General features: G+C 41.2%; 1 protein-coding gene across 2 annotated transcripts in view; it reads right to left on the reverse strand.

The window, feature by feature from the left end:
- The window catches only part of MTM1 (myotubularin 1), a 116,055-nt gene extending 103,565 nt beyond the window's left edge, over positions 1–12,490 (reverse strand). For both annotated transcript variants that reach the window (XM_054726583.1, XM_054726547.1), the window contains exon 1: positions 12,442–12,490. The gene's annotated coding sequence lies outside the window, so the exon portion shown is untranslated. The remainder of the gene's footprint in view (positions 1–12,441) is intronic.
- Positions 12,491–14,114: the final 1,624 nt, after the last annotated feature.

Consider the following 14,114-nt stretch of genomic DNA (forward strand, 5'->3'; position numbering starts at 1 on the left):
GATAATTTTGATTTGGAGCTTCCTGTTTCTTCTCTGCATGGGCTAGAAGTAAAAAGCAGAAAGTGAGATTTTTTTTAAACGTTGCATAGGGTCTCCCAATTATTGAAAATGCTAAGCTTTATATATCTTAATTAGTCACAATTTACAAGAGCAGGTTGACCTTGAAGGTTCACAGAGATCAGCACCAGGACTAGAAGCCTGCCCAAGAGGCAGTTTGCCACAGTAGTTAGAGGAGTGTCCAAAAGCAATCTCTAAAGACTGGCTTCATTAGAAGCCTTGGAGATTCAGAAAGAGAAAGACTTGCAGTGACCCAGAATATGGACAATGTTTATCTTCCTGCTTGGGGCAGTTAACTATTATTCTAGCCATACATACAAGTGGCCACCCACCCCTGCTATAGAAGAAGGTGAAAGAAACAAATAAACACACACACACACACACACACACACACACACACACACACACATACACACACACACACACACACACACACACACACTTCTAGAACTTGGCACTGTTCACAGGGAGGAAGTTTTCATAGATGTGGAAGAAATAATCTAAAAGTCAGAAATAAAAAAGCAAGGAGATAAAGAGGAACCAAAACCAGTGTCAAAAGAATGGCAAAGAAAGGGAAGATGAAGAAATTCCAGTACTATTACTATAACTGTGACACATAAATCTAACACTGATAATTTCCATGGCTTTTGAAGGAGCAATATATGCTGCTCCACAGAATAATAAAAATAATTCCCACACAGGCCAGTGTGGCACAGCAGTTGGAGTGTCAGCCTGTGCACCTAAGTGTCACAGGTTTGATTTCACGTCAAGGGCATGTACTTGGGTTGCAGGTTGGATCCCGGGTCCTGGTCAGGGGCGGTGTGGGAGGCAACCAATTGATGTGTCTCTCTCATATCAATGTTTCTCTTTCTCTCTCTCTCCCCCTCCCTTCCTTCCTTCCTTCCTTCCTCCCTCCCTCCCTCCCTCCCTCCCTCCCTTCCCTTCCACTCTCTCTCTCTAAAAAAAAAAAAAAAAAAAAACAACAACAACAACAAAGGAAAAAGTATCCTCAGGTGAGGATTGAAAAAAATAGAATTCCAAAAAAAAAAAAAAAAAAAGAATTCCCAACAGGGCTATTCATGAGGTATATTATCTTCCTGAAGATGGTTATCTGAGACATACATAATTCTACAAACATAATTCAACATCTAATCATAATAAAAATAAACTCTCAGCAGACTAGGACTAGTCAAGGGTACCTATGTAAAACCTATAGCTAACATCATTATTAATGGTGAAAGATGAAATACTTCCCCACTAAGTGTGGCAACATTGCATTCAATATCATCAGAGATCTTAGCAAGTTTAATAAGGCAAGAGAAAGAAATAAAAGGCATAACATATTGGAAGGAAGTAAAATTGTATTTGTAAATGACATGATCATGTATGTCAAAAAAATCCTAAAAATATTACAGAAAACTATTACAACTAGTAAAATTAGTAAGGCTGCATGATACCCAAGGTCAACATAAAAATTGTATTTGTATTGTTAGCAATAAACAAATGGGCATCTATATTATAAAAGGCCTGTGGCTGTAACACTGTAACAGGAGGTGCATTGATGGGTCTCACGGCCCGGCAGGTCTGGGTTCCCGCCCCCACGGCAGCATGGTGGGTCTGGGGTCCTGCCCCATGGTCGCATGGTGAGTCTGGGACCTCGCGCGATTTTGCGCGCTAGGCCTCTAGTTAAAGTATAAAATGGGGTCTGTCTGCCACTATAGAGCTAAACATATGAGCTAAAACTGCAAAGTCCTAGAGGGAGACATAGGAGAAAATCTTTTGGAACTTAGGTTAGGCAAGGATTTTTGAGAGCACAAAAAGCACAAACCATAGAAGGAAAAAATGATAAACTGGATTTTTTGAAAAGAATAGATTACTGAATTTTAGAACGAGAGAAAGAGAGAGAAACACCCATGTGAGAGAGCAACATCCATTGGCTGCCTCCTGCACGACCCCCACTGGGAATCAAGCTTGCAACCTAGACATGTACCCTGACCCGGAACTGAACCAGCAACCCTTTGGTACATGGGATGATGTCCAACAAACTGAGCCACACTAGCCAGGGCTAAACTGGATTTTTATCAAAATAAAAAACCTTTGCTCTTTCAATGGCACAGTTAAGAAAATGAAAGGATAAATCATAGTTTGGGAGAACGTACTTGCAAATCACATATCTGATAAAGGTCTATATCTAAAATGTATGAAGACCTCTTATAACTTAATAATAAAACAATCCAATAAGAAACAGGCAAAATACTTAAGCACACACTTTACCAAAGATATATGAATGACCAATAAGATATATATGAAGATATACTCATCATCATTAGTCACAGGAATAGGCACATTAAAATCACAATGTACTACCATTACACACCCACTGGAATGGCTGCAATTTAACAAGACAGATAATAAAAAGTATTGGTGAGGATATGGCCCACTCAGTGGAAATGCAAAATGGCACTTTGGAAAATAGGTTGACAGTTTCTTGTAAAGTTAAATATACACTAAGTATATGGCCCAGCAATGAAACACTTAAGTCCACACAAAAGACCTGTAAGCAAATGTTTATAGCACTCTCTTCATAATGGCAAACAAATAATAATAATAACACAAAAAACACCCAACCCAGAATAAACTCAAATGTTCATCGACATGGACAAATTATGTTACAGCCACACTTTGGAATACTACTCAGCAACAGAGTCACCAACTGCTTATACATGAGACAATGTGGATGAGTACAAAAAGCACTCTGCTAAATAAAAAATAACCACAAGATACTATATAAATCTACCCTCAACACATCTCAAATAACTACTAGTATTTAGACCACATTCTTTGACCTTAATACAGTTAAATTAGAAATCAGTTTTAAAAATACCTAAAGCTCAAGCTGGTGTGGCTCCGTTGGTTAGAGCACTGTCCCACACACTGAAGGGTCTCGGATTCGATTCCCAGTAAAGACACATACCCAGGTTGTACCTTCGATATCCAGTCAGAAAGGGGCACAAAGGGGAGGTAACCAATTGATGTTTCTATCACATTGATGTCTCCCTCTCTATCACTTTCCCTCCCTCCCTTTCTTCCACTCCCTCTCCCTTCCTCTCTCTAGAATCAATAAAAAACATATCCTCATCCTCGGGTGAGGATTAAAAAATACTAATAATAAGTAAAAATAAAAATACCTAGGAAATGTATTTGTAAATTTAAAAAACAGACTTCTAAGCAACACACAGGTGAATGAAATAATAAAAATGGAATTAGAATATATATACTATAAATAAATAATAAACATACTATGTTTTAAAATATCCAAAACAGCAGAATAAATCCGGACAGAAGGAAGAAGAGTGATTTCCAGAATGTTTTTTTTTTTTTTAGTGTATGGCTTTATTTTTTATTTATTTATTTTTTTAAATATATTTTATTGATTTTTTACAGAGAGGAAGAGAGAGGGATAGAGAGTTAGAAACATCGATGAGAGAGAAACATCGATCAGCCGCCTCCTGCACACCCCCTACTGGGGATGTGCCCGCAACCAAGGCACATGCCCTTAACCGGAATCGAACCCGGGACCCTTGAGTCCGCAGGCTGACGCTCTATCCACTGAGCCAAACCGGTTTCGGCCAGAATGTATTTTAAGTGAAAAAAGCAAGAAGCTGATCAGTGTATGTAGTATGCTTTTTTAGTGCAAGAAAAGGAGGGAATATAAGTGTGTGTGTATGTGAGTGTGTACATGCTTACTCAAATTTGCAAAAGAAGAAACATAGAAGAATGAATTAAAAATTAATGATATAGTGTCTGGCCAGTGTGGCTCCGTGATTGAGCATAGACCTATAAACCAGGAGGTCACAGTTCTATTCCCAGTCAGGGCACATGCCCAGGTTGCAGGCTCGATCCCCAGTCGGGGGCATGCAGGAGGCAGCCAATCAATGATTTACTCTCATCACTGATGTTTCTATCTCTCTTTTTCTCTCCCTTTCTCTGAAATCAATAAAAATATATTTTTTAAAAACCACAAAAAACTAATGATAGTGATTGAGTAAGGTGGGGGTGGACAGCATGCTTGGCAGGAGACAGGTATGAAAGTAAAGCTTCCCAGAATATACATTGAAATAAATTTGACTTTAAAATCATATGAAGTTTTTACTGACTAAAAATTAATCAAAATAATGAGAATAAAATTATGCTCATTCATTTTTGTTTGCTGACAAACTTCATACTACATAACCACAACTGAAAAAAGCCCTTGGTAAGACTAATCAAGAAAAGAGAAAGCATAAATAAATAATATTTAAGAATGAAAAAACAGATGTAACTACAGATATGGCAGATATTAACTGGTAGTTTAAAATCTTCCCATACCAAAACACTAGGCCCAGGTGGCTCTAGGGGGATGTTCTTACCAAACACTCAAGTAACAGATAACTCCAATCTTATACAAACTTCTAGAGACCAGAATAAGGGAATCCAGTACTCTCAACCCACTTTATAGGGTTAGCAAAATGATACTAAACTAGACAGAGACAGCACAGAAAAGGAAAATTAAAGCCAAATCTCACTCACAAAGACAGATATAGAAATCCTGAAGAAAATGCTACCAACCAAATACAGCAGTAAGAAACACATTGGGTTCACGTGAGCAATACAAATTTGACTAATGCGGCAAAGTTATATTAGAAAATCTCTTTTAATAACTCACACGTTAACAGGTTTAAATTGGGGAGGGAAACGTATCTCCATAAAGGCAGAAAAAGAAGGTTGATAAAACTCAACATCTATTTATGAAAAAAAAAAAAGTGTGCACCAGAAGTTTGCCTACACAAAACTTAAAGTAAATATAATACTTTCTGGTTAAATATGGAAAACATTGCACCCTCTCAAATACAGATCTTGGGCCCCACCCCAAACCTACAGAATCAGACACTCCACCCTGGCTGACAGTGAACTTGTCATTTGGGCCACACACTCAGGGGATGCTGATGAGCTGGCTGCTCAAAGTCAAAGTGGGAGTCAAAGCAGCACAAGGGAAAGGTTCTCCAACAGCTGAAGACCCACTGACAATGAATCTGCATTTCAACCTGAAGTCCAGGTGATTAGCAGGGCAGTCAGGTTGGGGACACGAATGCTCCTATCATAGCTGCTCCAGAGCAGCATGCCAGAATCATCCAAGCACTTTAAAATGCAGATGTCTGATCTCACCTATATCAAATAAATCAGAAGGTCTGTCGGGGGAGCCTAGTCATCAGGTTGTTAAAGCTCTCTAGGTGATGCTAAAGAACAGTCAGCATGGCAAACCACTAGGTTTTCTAGCCAAGCCCTCTCCAAAGAGCCCGAGAAGAAGGAATTCTTCAAGTTCTTTGAAGATGCCCCAAGAAAGATGCTTGTATTTCACATGTATATCAATGGTGACTTGTTAAACTGGCTTACCAAACTGAAATGGAGAAAAGAATTCTCTGGTACTTAGTGGGGATGCTGTGAGGAGTCAAATTAGATATATGTCATAGCATTGGGCAAAGGGCTTGGCCCAGATTACACCAAACATCAACATGAGGTTTCATAGAGGTGGCAGTGGCCTTGACAGCGAATATGCTAACATCACCAGCACGTTAAGGTCAAAATTATCTCTCACCCGGCCAGTGTGGCTCAGTGGTTGAGCATTGACCTATGAACCAGAAGGTCACAGTTCGAATCCTGATCAGGGCACATGCCTGGGTTGTTGGCTTGATCCCCAGTGTGGGGCATGCAGGAGACAGCCAATCAATGATTCCCTCTCATCATTGATGTTTCTATCTCTCTCTCCCTCTCCTTTCCTCTCTGAAATCAATAAAAAATATTTTTTAAATGTATCTCTACAAACTGTGCTGTTCAACACTGGAGCCACTAGGCCATGTAGCTTTGAAAACATGAAATATGGCTAGTCCAAATTGAAGGGTGAGGTAAATGGAAAGTACATACCAGAATTCAACAACTTAGTACAGAAGAAGGGGAAGACATCTCACTAATTATTATACTGACTAGAGTCCTGATGCACGAAATTCGTGCAAGAGTAGGCCTTTGCAGCCGCAGCAGCTGCCTCAATCCCTCCCTTTCAGCCGCAGGCCAGCTGCCTGGATCCTTCCCTCACAGCCAAGGCAGCTGCAGCCCCTGCTTGGTCCGGAAGGATGTCCGGTCAAATTAGCATATTATGCTTTTATTACTATAGGTTACATGATGAAATGATATTTTGGATATATTGGGTCAAATCAAAATCTATTATAAAATTTATTTCATCTGTTTCTTTACCTTTTTAATGTGGCTACTGGGAAAACTGATTACACATGTGGCAGTGCGGCTGATGGGTCAGTGGGGAAGCCAGGATTTGAATTGCTACTTAGTCCAGCTTCTCAAACTTTCATTTGCATACAGATCACTTGGATGGAGTCTTAATAAAATGCAGATTCTAGTTGTGCAGGTCTGGCAGGGAGCTAAGATTTTGCATGTCCCCTAAACTCCCAGGAGCTGAGGAGGAGCAGGGGCATCCGGGTACTATTTATCAACAAGGAAAAACTGTTTGGTGTCATAAAGTGATGGGAACTTCTAGAAGAATGATCACACCAATTCAGAGTTGATAATAGCAAATAAAGGAAATGGCCAGCAGGGTTATACTCAGCCTCAACTTTCAAAAATCAGTTATTATGTCTTGCAGCGAGGATTACAAAGAGGTGAGGGCCAACTCCAATTGCCTTCTACCTGTGGGGATTGGAACTTGCTCTCAGACGGGAACCACTGATATGTACAAGGAACAATTCTGGACTAGGAAGCTTGAAATGGAACCTTGACTGGGGTTTCTTATATCCTGCCTACCACATAACCAGTGTCAAGAGCAGCACCCTTCTGGGGTCTCACTGAAACCAAGTGTAAGTCTTCCTTCTTACTATGACCCACAAATAGTACTGACATGTCATGGCCAGAGGTCACTGCTGTACAGGGTTATTTCTTATTTCAGTAAAACAACGCAGGTCAATTGCAACCCTCCTGGAATGAACCCTGAGAGCAGTCCCAGTTCTCTTCAGTCCTTATGTAAATCATCTTAGGGACATAAAGGAACTTAAAGTTCAGACAAGGACATTACAAGCACCACTACCTGATGCTAAGAATCCCCTTCAGGACCCACCTCTGCCTCCAGAGCTCCCACGAAGGGTAAAGCAAGGACACCATGATCCGTTCCATTGCAAGAGGCTCTGGGAAACAAACTGTGTTTCCTTCTTACAAAAATCTCAAGGATATGATAGCAACATATAACAATGACTACAAACTAAAGAAAGGGAATTGCTGTGTTGTCAAGGTCTGCAAGCAAGGGAATCCAAGCTGGAGGAGTTACAAACAAGTTGCTTTCTCTTAAAATTATTACCTTTAACTTCCCTTACCCCTGCACACCCACAACATACTAGCAAGCAACCCCCCCCAAAATGAACCTAATTGAAAACTGTTCATGACAATAGTCCAAACATCCAGAAGCTGGGAAGAAAATGGTGGGAAAGCAATGTGTGAGACCTCTCTCAGCACAGGACTTAAAGAACTTTCTTATTCATTTGCTAATTGACCATGGAAAGAAAGGCTAAGCATGAGCTCTGTTGTTTCATCTTGCAGTCTGGGAATATAACCCTTAGACAGACAACAGAATTTCTTGAAATGAACTTATCCAAACAATTCTAAACTATGCCCCCCTTGCCCAGTGGAAGTCAAAGAATGTTTAGTAAATGTCTACTGCATGAAGAAGACTATGTTAGGTTTAACCTGCCCAGAACAACATCTCCAACCTCAGCCGCCTTAATTACAAGTTTGGAAATTGGAAAAGGCGAATACTGAAATACACAGATGTTACATATTAAGACGAAGAATTGAGGAACACAATACTAAACTTATATAAGTACATGAAATTTTCAAGAGCTACTTATGGAGTAATTTCAAGATACTGAGAAACAAATTCAAGTAACAAAAAAAGGAGTACTCAGCACCTGTCCTGTTTGAATAGAAGGCAGTGAGGACCTGGAGAGCGACTGAGTCATTGGATTTCTTCTTGTCCCAACACCAAGAGGCCATCAGCCAGTTTAGTATGGGAGGAGGAACTTGGCAGTGACTCAAGCTGCATTGAGGATCTAAGGTAAGGTGTTGATTTGAAAAAGGAAAGACTTCCATTTTGAGACACTGCAGAAAAAGGCAGGCACTATTCTGTGATGGAGAGATTGCCTTGGTATCTATCGCCCTGAGATTGTTGGTTTTACAATACTATCATTTTAGTAATAAAGAAAATGGGAACTTGGGAGGTGTACCAATGGCTTCAGATCCGTTTGAGAGAGGCAATAAAACACTTGCATATCTCAATGCTGACAGAAGAGGGAGAGTGAGGCAGAGGCCACACCTATAGCTATGGGGGAGATGAGCTAAGAACAGGAAGGACGCTGCCCTCTAACACAAGTTCTCCCAATAATGATGGCTTATATAACACACGACTGCAATAACAATAATGCCACAGTGTTTTCAAAGAGTGCTGTTGCACATTTGACTCTCTGAATAGCTCTGGAAATTTGGTAGGGCAGGTTTTCTTAGCTCTATCTTACAAACAGAAGAGCCACCAGCAATGAGGTAAAATGACTTGTCCCGTGTCATAGAGTTAAGTAGTGCAAAACTGGAACTTGAGCCTGCTTATGGAATTCAAATTCAAGAAGATTTCTACCACCTCACACAGACACAAGGCTCTTTCCCACTACTTGTTCCTCAGATAGAAACAGAATGAAAGCAGTAGTACAGGATGCCAATTTTCTAAAGAAATATTTCCCACATTCTTAAAAACAAAAATATGAGATTGTCCTGGTGCTCTTGTGAAAAAATACATTGTAAACATTTAACATGAAAAACCATCTTCCAATTACATGATGGCAACTGGATCTCCAGTTGACTAACTCCAACTGGGTCTCCTGGTACCTTCACGCTTTCAAAACAGAGGGATTTAAAGGATTCTCTTGTTCTATTCTTGTTTGTAATAACAAACAAAATATGGGCTCAAGTTATTTGAGTCTAAACAGTAAAGGGAACTTACACTGCAAGAACTGTGATCACTGTTGCCAACATCACATGAAACTAAATGCTCTACACAATAATGAAATGAAGACAAATGTCTAGAAAATCAGGCTTACTAGATTTCCAAAAGTTTATTAAAACATGTCTGGAATCCTTTTTTCTTTAAAAGAAAAGAATGGAGTTCCATGCAGTTCAAGTTAAAAGAAAGGAGTTCCATGTAGTTCAACTTTTCTTGAGAGCCTATTCTGAACACTTAACATAGAGTATCACTTAGTCCTGCCCAACTTCCCTTTGAGGAAGTTACAATGATTATTTTCATTTTACAGATAAGGAAACTGAGGTACAGAGGTAAGTAAATCCCCTAAATTCACACAGATTATACTAGAGCCTGGATTTAAATCCAGAGTCAACAGCTTATAGGCAAATGACAGCCACTGTCACACCATCTACCAGAAAGGAAAAATGAACTGAGAAACTAGAAAATAAAGAAAGCAGAACTTCAAAGAGGTCAGAAGCAGAGACGGGGATTACTAAAGAATAATGAAAACAACCACTTATTCTTTTATAAAATTAAAAAAAACAACTTTAGAAATAACAAGAAACACTAGCCTTTGAAATCCTTTGGCCACCAGTTCAAAATGTCGCCTAGTAAACCTTGAAGAGGCTCTGCTTTTCTCATTTTGGAGCCTTCAATAAGAGCAAGAACCACATGTTCTTTTGGTGGTTTTTAAAGTAACTACATTTTGTTAATCCTCCTTCCTTTTATTTTGGAACAAAGATTACTAGAGTGGTTTATGTAACTTTTATAATTTTTCAGAACCTGTACAAATGAAAACACTTGTTTTGAAGCCACTGAACATACAGAACATGAGAGAACTGAAAAGGTACTAACTAAGCAGATGAACTTTTTTTTGTCAGATGAATTTTCAGAGTAAGCCATCATTAATGCCAGTTTATTGGCACTCTTGTTCTTAAGGAGCTGAGTGCTTCTTCACTCTAGAGCTACAGGCATACCTTATGTTGTTCTTTACTTTATTGTACCTCATAGACGTGTTTTTAACAAATTGAAGGCAAAACCAAAACCCTCCACAAGCAAAAAGATGACCACTCGTTTTACTGTGATAGTCACTTTACTGTGGTGGTCTGGAACTGAACCTGCAATTTCTCCAAGGTATGCCTGTAATTTCAAAATGAACTTGTTTCTTTACAAACCACACGATATGAAGATTGACAAGCATTTCAGATAGTAGGTTCCCAATACAAATCAGTGTGCAGGAAAAGAAATCAACAACCAACACTGACCTCAACAGAGTCTTCTGTAGCAAGAGTGAGGTAACCACTGATACAGCAAGGGACTTGAAAACTACCTCTCGAGTATTTGAAACCACTTACTGTTTGCATATAAGGGGGAAAATTCAATTAAAAATGAGGCTGTGGTGCACTTATCATCCAAAAGGGAGTGTCTGGAGAAATGATGGACTCCACAGAATCTGAGTCAGACAGATTTACTTTTCGATTTATTTACTGTGTGGAGTAGTATGTCTGTTTCAAAATTTATGTACTGTAATTAGTCGATTTATCTACAGTAATTTATTTATTGTAATTAGTCTAAAACTACCAACTCAAAGTAATGTCCAACTCACTCTCATTCATACCAACCTGCTGTCATCATAGAGTTCCAAAGTTCTATTTTTCTTCATATTGTTCATCTCCACTGGAAAATATAGCATTGTTTATTTTTTTATTGTCTACTTCCCTACACATTAGTTCTGTAAGGCAGGACTTCATCAGTGGTACTGTCTGCTGTCTTCACATTGTGAACAGACCACAGGCCTTCTTGGTTGAATGAATGAAACAACTGACAACTTGATAAATGTGTTAGAACTTTAAGGTAAGGAGACCAATTATTTAATAACCACACTAGAATCGGGAGCCTCCAATGAATGTTCTCCACTTTCAAACATGTCAGGAGGTTGCTATACCCTGGCAGCACCAATGGTTTGAACCTAATCCATGGTGTGGAATCTCTCAAGGATAGATGTGGTTTGTGAAATAGCCAAAAGTCATTCAGAGTCAAATATGGTAAATAAGTTAGTTGTGCCCCAAATATATGTTGGATGAAAACAACATGTGTCTATAAATTAACAAGTTTGTCTTCTTTGGCTGGTAATCTGGTTTAGAAGGAAATTCAAAACAGTTTGAGCTACAACAAAATCGCTGGCTCAGTATAAAATTCTAAGGTGGATAGTTTACAAGGAACAAAAACTGAGCCATGATTAAAAAAGAAAAAGAAAAAAGAAAAGTACCCAGGCTAGACAGCCGCCAAGATATCCCCCCTGAGACCTTATATTAGCTTTGCAATTAAGTTGTCTGGCAGTCTGTATCACATTAGTTATCCTCTCTGAGCTTCAGTTTCCCCATCTAGGAAATAAATGAACTATATGAACTTCAAGGTCCCAGTCAATTCTAATATGCCATGATTCCATTCTTGTGAAGGTTTAGTATGTCTGTTTCAAAACCAGTTACAATCCACTTCGCCTCACACTTCGTATGCGTATAAAAGGCGTATAGTATGTTTTTGCAGCAGATCATTTCATCTTTGCTTAGGCAAAAACTAAAATTAGTTTTCACTTCCTGAACGCAGCGAAAGACAGTTAAGGGAGGCAACCCGGCAAACGGCGCATGCTGGTGCCTGTGCATACTTCCGACTGTGTATCTGGGAACTAACCTTTCCCTTTCAGATCTTCCTTTAACTTGCAAAAACAGACAAACCTCCCATTTGTGACAGAAACAAACACTGGCAAAGAGCGCAGATCCAGGTTTCACGGCAAATGACCGGCTGCGGCCGCTCCACAGAATACACGGGGGATGCGGCGGGCACCCACCCAGCGCACAGAGCCTCCGTAAGGACCAGCGGAGGCGCGTCGCCAGGGAGACAGGGTGGCCGTCCGGCCCACTCGCCGCCCCAGGACCGGGAAGTAAAGTCCAGGCAGCGGCCAAGACGCCCCAACCCCCATCCCTTGGCCCTCCGGCCCGGATTCCAGACCCGACCTTCGCCTGCGGTGGGCCTGGGACCTTGGACGAGGAGAACCTGGAAGCCGGAGGCACCTGCCTGCTATTCTCTGGCCTCAGCCCTTGCCGGCGGGAACAGCCAAGGCATTAGGGCAAATCCACCCACCCTCCGGGCGCTGCGAGGCACCTAGGGACCTGCCGGCCTGGGGGGGCTCATCTTTCACTTCTCGGTCTCCCAACCCCATCACACCACGGGTCCCTGCAACAGCCAGCTAGGAGACAGGCCAGCAGCAAGCACTCACCCACCTTGGGATCCGGGCGCCACCGCCGTTGCCAGGCTGCTAGGCTCCCGGGCCCCGCTCCGCCCCCTTCAGGGTCCTCCCCCTGTGGCCTCCCCGCCTTTGGCCACCGCCCTCCGCCATTTTCTGCGCGCCAGTTGGCGAGGATTCGTCACGTGAAAGGGGCTGGGGTGGGCGGAGGGCTCCAGGAAGCCTAGGGCGCCTCTCCCAGGGGCGGGGCTCTTCGCCCAAGAGGCTGCTGGGAAACCCTCTTTGAAGGGTCTGGCGAGAGGAGGCCACTGGGAGTTGTAGTTTAAAATAGGGTGCTGGGAATGGGCAGGCCAAGATGCTGGGGGCCGCCCTTGGAGTAGGCTCCAAGCAGAGGCCCCTGGGAAACGTAGTCCCAGGATTCTTCTGTTTTTCTCCAAAAAGGGGAAACCCAGATGGAAAACTTCTCTAGATAAAACTTCAGCGGATGTCACTAAATTTAGCTATTATCATTGGGTACATAAGGTTGGCTACGTGAAGTTGAGATACTAAAAGGGAAAAAGAAGTTTCACTTTCTCTCGTGCAGAATCTGCAATTCACAAACCCAGCTCAAAGTTGAGGCATTCTTCATGCAATGATAGCACCTTTGCAAGAACTCTCTTGAGACTTAGTGACAAAGTTCTTCCTACTTTTTGAGGTTTGGAGCAGGCAAACATTAATAAAAGAAAGAAAAATTAAAAAAGAAAGGAGGAAGACCACTTAGAAGGAAATTCAGTGTGTAATTTAAAGCGCACACACACACGCAACACATACTTGGACTCATAGACTATGTGAAATATTCTTTATGATGCATGACAATTATACATAAGCAGTTCAGGTAAATGATGGTTAATAGGATTACTTTAACATGACCTTTTCCCTCTCATTTTTTAGTACTCCAGCATCTAAAAGCAGATGTTTTACATACCAGTATATGTATGTATAATCCTATATCATTATATATACACATACACACATATTAACTCTGTTGAAGAGTTCAGACTTCTCAGATGAGTAACAAGCCCTTCAGATTCCAACCCCACCTACTCTTCAAGACTTCTGCGAGTGCACCTCTTCTCTCAGGTTCTGGTCTAGGCACAGGAGCTTCTTTCTATTTTCTGGATGCACCAAGTTCTTTCCTTTCTCCAGCCCTTTATATTCATTCCTTTCTCCTGGATTGATCTAACTTCTAGAAAGGTGGCAGAATAACACTTGCTCCTGCACCAGGTAGAATTAAAAGCTCTCCCCAGAGCCCTTCTCATAGCACCAGTGTCATCATTTGCTTTCTTGTTTGCCCTGCCAACTCCCCTCCCAGAACTTCTTTAATCACATTCACTTTGTACTGGATTTGAAAGAGTGCTCAGTAAATGCTTCTTGATTGTATGTATTTATGCCAGAGAGGCTTCCTGGTGTGCTACTGAATAACTGGATTCCCAAATCTCTGAATCTTGGAGCAGAGGGAAAGAGGAAAATGGATGGGTGGAGGCACTGTGTTCAAGGATGAGGCTGAAGCCTTTTGCTCCATTAGGGGAAAGCCTCATCTCAAGGCTGTAGTTGCTGGGAAGATTTATCCAGCACCTCTAATCTGGGTCCAGCCCTAGCTCTAGAGGGAGACAACCCAAGCAGAAGGGGCCAGTAGAAGAGACCAGTCTCTGGCCTGTGAAATGGTAATAG

This window comes from Eptesicus fuscus, chromosome 1, assembly GCF_027574615.1.
Source record: "Eptesicus fuscus isolate TK198812 chromosome 1, DD_ASM_mEF_20220401, whole genome shotgun sequence".
Lineage (NCBI taxonomy): Eukaryota > Metazoa > Chordata > Mammalia > Chiroptera > Vespertilionidae > Eptesicus > Eptesicus fuscus.